The sequence below is a fragment of the Cibotium barometz genome, chromosome 22, assembly GCF_041138505.1.
Source record: "Cibotium barometz isolate CiBa-2024 chromosome 22, ASM4113850v1, whole genome shotgun sequence".
In the NCBI taxonomy this organism is placed as follows: Eukaryota; Viridiplantae; Streptophyta; class Polypodiopsida; order Cyatheales; family Cibotiaceae; genus Cibotium; species Cibotium barometz.
This window is the reverse complement of record NC_141067.1, coordinates 51,056,243-51,068,460: the sequence shown is the minus strand read 5'-3', so window position 1 is coordinate 51,068,460 and position 12,218 is coordinate 51,056,243.

Sequence of the window (12,218 nt, the reverse complement as noted above, 5' to 3'; positions counted from 1 at the left end):
AGTCTTCACATACTGAAGATCAACTGTACCATCCAGCACTTTTTCTCTGACAAAGTGATAATGGACCTCTATGTGTTTGGTCCTCGCATGAAACACTGGATTCTTTGCCAACTGTATACTGCTCATGTTGTCACAATGAATGACAACTTTGCCATCAAGAGGCTCACATAAATCTGTCAAGAGACTCTTTAACCATATAGCCTCACAAGTAGCAATGGCTGCACCCCTGTACTCAGCCTCTGTACTAGATAAAGCAACTGTAGGTTGCTTCTTGCTACTCCAACTCACCACGGCACTTCCAAGTGTAAAAGCATATCCACTAGTAGACCTCCTGTCATATGCGCTACCTGCCCAATGAGCATCTGTGTAGCCATGTATGTCCAAGCTTTTACCTTTCTCATAAAATAGACCATAATGTGTTGTGGTCTTCACATATCTCATGATGCATCTCACTACATCCAAATGTGGTTTCCTGGGGCTCTGCATAAACTGGTTGACTAGCTCCACAGCATAACTCAAATCCGGGCATGTGATAGTCATATATATGAGACTACCAACCATCTTCCTGTACGTAGAAGGATCATCCAATTCCTCGCCATAATCAGCCCGCAACTTTACATTTTGCTCCAATGGTGTACTCATAGGCTTACACCCTGTCATGCCATACTTTGCCAACATATCCAATGCATATTGGCGCTGTACTAACCAAGTACCTGCATGACCTTTGACCACTTCAATGCCAAGGAAGTATCTCAACTCACCAAGATCTTTCATGTCAAATTGCCCACTCAAAGCTTTCTTGACATGCATCACATCTGCACCATGATCACCTGTGATAATCAAGTCATCCACATAGATGACTAGTAAAACAATCCCATGCTGTGTCTTCTTCACATAGAGTGAAAAATCTGCTGTAGAAGTCTGAAAACCAAGTGAGATAAGATATCTGCTCATCTTATCACTCCAAGCACGTGGTGCTTTGTAAGATTCCTCCCCCACCCCCTTTTTTATGTCTAGTATCTTCCCCTGTAATCAATCCCTCTTCAGAAATATAAAGACCTTGTTTCTAACTATTTTAACCTAGAGAGAGAAAATATTCTAGAGAGAGAATATTCAGATTTTGAATATTTTTGGATAGAAAAATATCTCTTATAATTAAGATGAATTTTTCTGAAACAGAAATTCAAAAAAAATTTTCCAATGTGCAATTGGAATTAATTGGAAATGTGTATAAAGGACCTTAGCATAAGGGTCTAGATTTTCAGAAATTTTTGGATTATGGTCCAATTAAGGTTCCTATGGGCTAATAGCATCAATCCATGTGTAGGGAGGAGATAAATCCAATTTGTAAAAGAAGATACCCAAAAATGAGTAAATGCTCACATAAGATGAAGAGTTAAAAATGTACAAGATTTATTAGTAAAAAAAACTATGACACATATGTAAGGAAGAGGAGTTCTTTAAAGGAGGTGCATATTTCACATAAGATGAAGAGTTGAAAATGTACAAGGTTTATTAGTAAAAAAACTATGACACATATGTAAGGAAGAGGAGTTCTTTAAAGGAGATGCATATTTCACATAAGATGAAGAGTTGAAAATGTACAAGGTTTATTAGTAAAAAACTATGAGCAATATTAAAAATATGAGATATTTGGGTATAATGATTCCATTTTGACACATATGTAAGGAAGGGGAGTTCTTTAAAGGAGGTGCATATTTCACATGCTTGAATGAGTTTTAAACTCATAAAAAATGAGATATTTCATCTCTCCTCTCTCCTCATTCAAGTCTAGTTCCAAAAAGTTAGCTTAACTGACCTAAAAATGGTCAAAAATTGACCAAACTGATTTGGAAAATTCTAGAATCAGTTTGTTTGGTTAGGAGCTCAATTTTTCCTATAAATAGAAGCCTACCCCTTGTTGAAAAATATATAGTGTTTACTCTACTCCACCTAAGCCAAGAACTGTGAATTCATTAATAATTCACTAGTTTTTGGAGCTTCCCTCTTTCTTCAATCCCCATTGGTGGCTCCATCAACATACTTAACCAATTGATTGGTTGGGGGCCTCTACCGTGAACAAAGAATCAAGCAATTTGTAAGGTAATTAGTGAATTTTGATCATTTTCTATAATTTCTCAATGTTTCTCTCTTCTCAACCCCTCTCAAGCTTGAGAAGCTTAATTGGAATGATTTTTGAATGCTATTCAAGTTAATTGATGAATGTTAGTGAAGAGTTACATAATTTGATGAATGCTATTGAAGTTAATTGATTAATGATAGTTAAGAATTACATAAATTTTCATTTATGCTTAATTCTAATGGTTTTTATGTAATTTCTCTCTTTCACTCAAGAAATGGTCATACTCATGACCCATTCTCGATCCAAATGAAGCTTTTCATAAAGCTTTTCCTTAATCCAAGATTAAGCTATGCTTGAGGCCAAATTAATGGCTTTTTTCTATGCTTTTATTTATGTATATTGATGATTCAATCCATTATGGATTGATGATCCAATTAGAGACCATTCTAATTATTTCTTTAATGATAAGCTTTATCCCTTAGAAAAATTGAGATTTATCAAACATAGCAGCGGAGCTATGGCAAAATTTTTATAAAAATTACGCATAAAATAAATTCATTCAAAGCATAAAAAGAGGACTTCCTACCATATTCTAGGAATTATCATCCTAGATTAATTGAAAGAATTTCATTGTAATCATGGAGAAATTAAATTTTTATATTATGCATAAAGGATAAGTTTTTATATATCAAAAGTGTTACTTTTATCATTTTTATTTTCATGCATAGAAGTATGCATAATGGATAAATTTTTATATCAAAAGTTTTTATATTATGCATAAAGGATAAGTTTTTATATATCAAAAGTGTTACTTTTATCATTTTTATTTTCATGCATAGAAGTATGCATAATGGATAAATTTTTATATCAAAAGTGTTACTTTTATCATTTTTATTTTCATGCATAGAAGTATGCATAGTGGATAAATTTTTATATAAAAAGTGTTACTTTTATCATTTTTATTTTCATGCATAGAAGTATGCATAATGGATAAATTTTTATATAAAAAGTGTTACTTTTATCATTTTTATTTTCATGCATAGAAGTATGCATAATGGATAAATTTGTATATAAAAAGTGTTACTTTTATCATTTTTATTTTCATGCATAGAGGTATGCATAAAAGATTATTATTTTAACATAAAAGTGTTACTTTTATCACAATTGAATTTCATGCATAGAGGTATGCATAAAAGTTGATTATTTTATTATAAAAGTATTACTTATATCACAATTGAATTTCATGCATAGAAGTATGCATAAGAGTTGATTATTTTATTATAAAAGTGTTACTTTTATCATATTTGGATTTCATGCATAGAAGTATGCATAAAAGATATTCTTTTTATACTAAAAGTGTGATTTTCATCATAAAGGGATTTTATGCATAACTTAGATGCATAAGAGAAATTCTTTTATTCTAAAAGTGTAATTCCTACCAAATTGAATTTATGCATAGGAAGATGCATAAAAGATTGATTCAAAAGTGTCATTCTCATCTAAATTGAATTCATGCATAGGAAGATGCATAAAAGATTGAATTTTAACTCAAAAGTGTCATTTTCATTTAAAATGAATTTATGCGTAGGAAGATGCATAAAAGATTGATTTTTACTTCAAAAGTATTAATCTCCTTAAATGGAATTTATGCATTAAAAAATGTGTAAAGAAATCTTATATCAAATATAAGAATTCTCTTGTATTCTATAAATAGAAATGAGATGTGATAGGATGTGATAAGAGGTGTATAAGATGTGATAAGAGGTGATAAGATGCTTATGAAATAAGTTAGGAGGTGATAAGATGAATTAAGATGTGTATGGGATGAGGTAAGAAGTGTATGTGATAGGATAAGATGTATATGGGTTGTGATAGGGCGAGAATGGATGTGATGTAAAAGATTAGATGTGAAGGCATATGGGGTTATATAAATGGGAATGTGGAAATGGATGTATGTATGTGGATGTGTGGATGTGGAGATGGGAGTGTGGATGTATGAATGTGAAAATGGATGTATGCATGAAGATGTATATGCATAGATGTGAATGTGGATGTAGATGTATGCATGAAGATGTATATGCATAGAAGTGAATGTGGATGTAGATGTGGATGTATAGATGTGAATGTGAATGTGGATGTATGCATGAGGATGTATATGCATAGATGTGAATGTGGATGTATAGATGTGAATGTGAATGTGGATGTATGCATGAGGATGTATATGCATAGATGTGAATGTGGATGTAGATGTGGATGTATAGATGTGAATGGGAATGTGGATGTGGATGTAGATGTGGATGTATGGATGTGAATGTGGAATGTGGATGTGGATGTATGTATGTATGTGGATGTAGATGTGGATGTATAGATGTGAATGGGAATGTGGATGTGGATGTATGTATGTATGTGGATGTGGATGTATGAATGAGGACGTGATAGTGGATGTATGCATGTGGGTGTGGATGTATGGATGTGGATATGGATGTGTAAGTATGGATGTGAATGTGGATGTGGATGTGGATGTATGGATGTGGATATGGATGTATGGATATGAATGTGGATGTGGATGTGGATATATGGATGTGAATGTGGATGTGGATGTATGGATGTGAATATATGATATGTGAATGTGGATGTAGATGTGGATGTATGGATGTGAATGTGGATGTGGATGTGGATGTGGATGTATGGATGTGGATATGAATGTGAATATATGATATGTGATGTGAAGGAATCTGAAGTGAAGAGATGAAAAATGATGTGATTGGATGAGTACATATATAAATGGAATGTGGAATAAGTAATGTGGATTAATGAGAGATAATGTGGAAAAATGAGAGTTAATATAGAAGCTGTATTTGTAAACTGTTGTAAACGCTGTTTGTAAATGGCTGTTTTATGTCAAGAATGCTGGGGAAGCATTTTGACCGTCTTGTGATTAAGGTCGTGGAGACCTAACTGTTAAAGTTGCAACTGCTGACGGAGAGTCAATGGAGGACGTCTCGCGTAGCAAGGTCGGCCGAGGTCTTGACCAGCCTCGGTTCGATTAAGAATGGTGAGCTTCCGGTACGGTGGATGAGGGACCAAGGAAGCGGCCTATGAGTGAACCGCTAGGTCACCTGCGAAGGATCCTAGAGGGTGCTGACCATACGGTGTTCTGGGTCGCCTAGGATACCCACGCGTGCGTCGAGGAAGATATTGGAACAAGGAGTAAGAGTTGTTTTCTGAAACCGGGCATGGATCTGGTTGATTGACCTTGCTGGTCTTCAATGGATGAGTCCATGGCTCTTTTTATGGATCTATTGGTTGATCTTGCTGATCTTCAACGAGAGTCCATCTTGATTTTTATAAGTGATTATATTGCCGAGTATTATGGGCTAGGAACTATTGAAAAGGCCCTTGTGTGGACAGGTGGTGTGTAAGATTCCTCCCCCAACCCCTTTTTGATGTTTAGTATATTCCCCTGTAATCAATCCCTCTTCAGAAATATAAAGACCTTGTTTCTAACTGTTTTAGTCTAGAGAGAGAAAATTATTCTAGAGAGAGAATATTCAGATTATGAAAAATTTTGGATAGAAAAATAACTCATCTTATTAAAATAAGTTCCCCTGAAACACAAATTCAGAAAGAATTTCCAAGGTGCAATTGGAATTAATTGGAAATAGGTATAAAGAACCTTAGTCTAAGGGTCTAGATTTTCAGAAATTTTTGGATTATGGTCCAATAAAGGTTCCTATGGGCCAATAGCATCAATCCATGTGTAGGGAGGAGATAAATCCAAATTGTAAAAGAAGATACCCAAAAATGAGTAAATGCTCACATAAGATGAAGAGTTGAAAATGTACAAGGTTTATCAGTAAAAAACTATGAGCAATAAAATTTTGACACATATGTAAGGAAGGGGAGTTCTTTAAAGAAGGTGCATATTTCACATAAGATGAAGAGTTGAAAATGTACAAGGTTTATTAGTAAAAAACTATGAACAATAAAATTTTGACACATATGTAAGGAAGGAGAGTTCTTTAAAGAAGGTGCATATTTCACATAAGATGAAGAGTTAAAAATGTACAAGGTTTATTAGTAAAAAACTATGAGCAATAAAATTTTGACACATATGTAAGGAAGGGGAGTTCTTTAAAGAAGGTGCATATTTCACATAAGATGAAGAGTTGAAAATGTACAAGGTTTATTAGTAAAAAACTATGAGCAATAAAATTTTGACACATATGTAAGGAAGGGGAGTTCTTTAAAGAAGGTGCATATTTCACATAAGATGAAGAGTTGAAAATGTACAAGGTTTATTAGTAAAAAACTATGAGCAATAAAATTTCGACACATATGTAAGGAAGGGGAATTCTTTAAAGGAGGTGCATATTTCACATTCTTGAATGAGTTTTAAACTCAAAAATAATATGATATTTTTATCTCTCATATCTCTTGAACCAAACCAAATCAAAATGGAACCAAATCGAATCAAAAAGTAACCAAACTAGGTCCAAATCTAGTCCAAATCAGAGTTAATATAGAAACTGTATTTGTAAACTGTTTGTAAATGCTGTTTGTAAATGATTGTTTTATGTCAAGAATGCTGGGGGGAGCATTTTGGCCGTCTTGTGATTAAGGTCGTGATGATAAAGTTGCAACTGCTGACGGAGAGTCAATGAAGGACGTCTCGCGTAGCAAGGTCGGCCGAGGTCTTGACCAGCCTCGGTGCGATTAAAATGGTGAGCTTCCGGTACGGTGGATGAGGGGCCAAGGAAGCGACCTATGAGTGAAGCGCTAGGTCACCTGCGACGACGAAGGATCCTAGAGGGTGCTGACCATACGGTGCTCGGGCTTTGGGTCGCCTGGGATACCCACGCGTGCGTCGAGGAAGATATTGGAACAAGAGTAGGAGTTGTTTTCTGAAATCGGGCATGGATCTGGTTGATTGACCTTGCTGGTCTTCAATGGATGAGTCCATGGCTCTTTATATGGATCTGTTGGTTGATCTTGCTGATCTTCAACGAGAGTCCATCTTGATAAGTGATTATATTGCCGAGTATTATGGGCTAGGGATTAGGAAACGGCCCCTGAGTGGACAGGTGGTGAGCGTCCTAGTTGCCAATGATGCCATAGATACTCTGATGAAGGAATGATGGGAAAATTAAGAATCAACTGGATAAATTGGAAGATGGTGATCAGTGATACTATGGTTTTATTAAAGGATTGTTTTAAACTGGTTCAATGTGTGAAAAGGCAATTTCATATTGGGTGTGTGAGTGGTGTGACTAGTTTTATTTTTGCATGAACATCCGGCTAGGGGGCCTTGGAACTCTTTTTCTTGGTACCCGGGACAAAACCTAACCAAATTCTTAATTGGATCCCATCACTACAGTGGTTGGGCGGTTGGCTAAACCATGGGATCGGATGGGGTTAGGCTGGACTGATGGATCCATAAATCGAGACTCAAACTTTTGTTTTTACGATAGAAAAAATAAATCCCGGACAGTAACTGTTCTATGGATAGGAATCAACGGCTGTGCCTCTTGAATGGGGAAAAAAGCGTTGATCCCAATGATCCAAGTGCAAGTTTCTTCCTTGAACTGACCAAGTATCTTATAGATGTAATTGGATCATCTCGATCAGAAATGATCTTGACTACGTTAGAGTAAAAAGTTATCCTGGTGGAATCGCCCGTGCTTTCCGGTAAAGGAAGTTTTTCCGGGTTCGGTTTTGGAACAACCGACGGATTAGTCTCTTATCCGGATATCCGTGGGCGAGGCCCCAAGTGTGGGATCCCTGTCCCGTGCGAGAAGTGCTACTTCCGCTGCCAGTACCCCGAATCCGTTGCTCGGTGGGAACAGGGATCTTACAGTTGGTATCAGCGCATTTGGTTAATAAAGATCAACTGAGAAGACAAATATATCAAAAATTTATCAAGAAACACAAAAAGGTTATAATTGTGTGAGATAATTCATACAATTTGATATTCAAACTCAAATTCGTAATTTGGTAATTGGGTCTTCAGATGGAAGTGCCGCAATTATATAGAATCCTTGACTTGCTTGAGGGCTAGACATGATAGTATTTACTTTATAATTCCAAGGGCCGTGACTACCCGTATATACCGAGAGTATACTGCAGCTCTTTACTGACAGTATATACGAGTAAATCTAAGACTTGAAATTATAAGCGTTAATGCTATCCAGATGATGATTTCGAATGTGATTGATATGATTTTTAATTCTGTTTGAGAATTGATGAATTGATTTGGATTCTGATTGAAAATGCTGATTGAAAAATGTTGATTTTTAAAAATTAGTTGAAATATAATGAAACCACAATGAGGGGGAATGGGACGAGTCCCTGTGATGATATTCATAACTAGAATTATGATAACGAATTCAGCAAATCACTATGAGATTAGTGGGTTGTGCTGTCAGATTGCTACTGTTAATACTTGACCGGTAGATCAAGTTAAGGGATGTCAAATTGAGAACTTGCTTGACTGAAAATTCCGTGGAGGAATGTTTCGAAGGAAACTTTTCGGTCTAATGGACCATTATCATGTTAAAGATATGAATGATATGATCTGAATGAATTGTTATTTAATGATGAGTTCTATATAAGGGATATTTATCCCAGTGTTCTGTTGGGATGACCAGAATATAAGGAACCCCAGAATAAAATTGGATCTTAAGAAAAAGAGCTGTCCTCTACCTTGCGAGATGAGGACATCTTGCACTTTTTAAGTGGGGTAGAATGTAAGATTCCTCCCCAGCCTTCGAGGTATACAGGAGTAAGAATCTCCCTTCTGATCTTATAATTATTCCCTCTCTAAAATAAAAGAAAGTTTCTGTTTAAAAAAAGGAAGACCCTTTCCCTAGAATACTTCTTAGGAGTCCCACCTGTTTTAAGGATTTAGAACAATGAGTTCAGAAGTGAGAATCGATGTTTTAGATACCAAAGTTTTGGTTTTCATTCGAGTACGGCCCAAAAGAAGTTCTTTATCTCTTGGGGAGTATAAGAAGTTATCCCCCAGATATTGTGACCTTATATCTGAATTCAATGAAAGTAGGTGACTTAGTCTACAAGTTTCTTTTATCTCCTCATCTCAAAATTCTTAATGCCTTTTATAGAAAAATGTGTCAAACTCAAATCATGGAAAGACGGTAAAACTTCGGTGGCAAGTTACCGTTGGATTCTAGGTTACGCTAGCTCCTTCCTTTATATAAGTCGTAACTTTACTTGTCGCTCACAGTAATCTTACTCCCATCAATCTCCTTTTCTTCTTAATCTCCTTCATGGCTTGGCAATAAGAATTAGTTTTATCCCTGATGATTTCTCACCTTCAAGACGCAAGAGAGTCCGTGAAGAAAGACTTTATAGAACAGTATGAGCGCTCACTTTTTCTCACCTAGGAACTTCTGTAGCACAGACCAAATGGCGGACCTATCAAAACATAACTAGGGTAACACCCTGGGGTCAGCAACACTTTCGTAACAATGTCCGCTTAGCCATTGTTATTGAAGCTTTGGGTTTGGGTCCTCGATACTACTGCGTCATGAGATCAAGGCATCTTGGGTTTTCTGAGCGGGTCTTCTTACTGGCGTGTTTTCTTCCTCATGAGAAGATATGCCTTTATCCCATTTTTGGCTTGCCTCTCAGAGGTTCTTTTGTTAGATCACCTCATACCACTGAGACAGGTGCGGCAATAACCAGCAGAATCATTCCCATAGATGAGTTACCCTATACTTGTGCAGCTTGTGAGTGCTGCTTTTGTGACCATATGATGGACGGGCTTATGGAAGTGTAAAGAGTTCTTCTATCTTTACTGTATAAGTTCCGAAATGAATAAAGTTTAAATCTTGTTCTATCTTGCTTTCTTTAAGACTTTTCTTGGTGGTTAATCTTGATTAAAATTTTTCTCTAAGTCTCATATTCGTGCATCTTGCGAAATTATCCCAGTTTGCGAGATGAGGACATCTCGCATTTTTTAAGTGGGGTAGAATATTAGATTCCTCCCCCAACCCCTTTTTGATGTCTAGTATATTCCCCTGTAATCCATCCCTCTTCAGAAATATAAAGACCTTGTTTCTAACTGTTTTAGCCTAGAGAGAGAAAATTATTCTAGAGAGAGAATATTCAGATTATAAAAAATTTTGGATAGAAAAATAACTCATCTTATTAAAATAAGTTCCCGTGAAACAGAAATTCAGAAAGGATTTCCAAGGTGCAATTGGAATTAATTAGAAATAGGTATAAAGAACCTTAGTCTAAGGGTCTAGATTTTCAGAAATTTTTGGATTATGGTCCAATTAAGGTTCCTATGGGCCAATAGCATCAATCCATGTGTAGGGAGGAGATAAATCCAAATTGTAAAAGAAGATACCCAAAAATGAGTAAATGCTCACATAAGATGAAAAGTTGAAAATGTACAAGGTTTATCAGTAAAAAACTATGAGCAATAAAATTTTGACACATATGTAAGGAAGGGGAGTTCTTTAAAGAAGGTGCATATTTCACATAAGATGAAGAGTTGAAAATGTACAAGGTTTATTAGTAAAAAACTATGAACAATAAAATTTTGACACATATGTAAGGAAGGAGAGTTCTTTAAAGAAGGTGCATATTTCACATAAGATGAAGAGTTAAAAATGTACAAGGTTTATTAGTAAAAAACTATGAGCAATAAAATTTGACACATATGTAAGGAAGGGGAGTTCTTTAAAGAAGGTGCATATTTCACATAAGATGAAGAGTTGAAAATGTACAAGGTTTATTAGTAAAAAACTATGAGCAATAAAATTTTGACACATATGTAAGGAAGGGGAGTTCTTTAAAGAAGGTGCATATTTCACATAAGATGAAGAGTTGAAAATGTACAAGGTTTATTAGTAAAAAACTATGAGCAATAAAATTTCGACACATATGTAAGGAAGGGGAATTCTTTAAAGGAGGTGCATATTTCACATTCTTGAATGAGTTTTAAACTCAAAAATAATATGATATTTTTATCTCTCATATCTCTTGAACCAAACAAAATCAAAATGGAACCAAATCGAATCAAAAAGTAACCAAACTAGGTCCAAATCTAGTCCAAATTCAACCAAACTGACTTGGAAAATTCTAGAATCAGTTTGTTTGGTTAGGAGCTCAATTTTTCCTATAAAAAGAAGCCTTCCCTTGTTGAAAAAGATATAGTGTCTTATGCTTTGTTACTCTACTTCACCTAAGCCAAGAACTGTGAATTCTTTAATAATTCACTAGTTTTTGATACTTCTCTCTTTCTTCAATCCCCATTGGTGGCTCCATCAACATACTAAACCAATTGATTGGTTGGGGGCCTCTACCGTGATCAAAGAATCAAGCAAATTATAAGATAAGTATAGTGAATTTTGATCTTTTCTATAATTTCTCAATGATTCTCTCTTCTCAACCCCTCTCAAGCTTGAGAAGCTTAATTGATATGGTTTTTGAAATGTTATTGAAGTTAATTAATGATAGTAAAGAATTACATAAAATTCTACTTATATTTAATTCTAATGGTCTTTCTCTCTCTCACTTAAGAAATGGTCATACTCATGACCCTTTTCAATCCAAATGAAGCTTTTCATAAGGCTTTTCCTTAATCCAAGATTAAGCTATGCTTGAGGCCAAATTAATGCCTTTTTTCTATGCTTTTAGTTTATGTATATTGATGATTCAATCCATTATGGATTGATGATCCAATTAGAGACCATTCTAATTATTTCCTTAATGATAAGCCTTATCTCTTAGAAAAAATTGAGATTTATCAGTCATAGTAGCGGAGCTATGGCAAAATTTTTATAGAAATTACGCATAAAATAATTTCATTCAAAGCATAAAAAGAGGACTTCCTACCATATTCTAGGAACTATCATCCTAGATTAATTAAAAGAATTTTATGATGCATGGAGATGTGGATGTTTGCATGTAGATGTAGATGTATGGATGTGAGTGTGAATGTGGAGGTGGATGTATGCATGGAGATGTGGATGTATGCATGTAGAAGTAGATGTATAGATGAGGATGTAAATGGAGATGTGGATGGATGCATGTAGATGTAGATGTATAGATGTAGATGTGAATGGAGATGTGGATGTATGCATGTAGATGTAGATGTATAGAT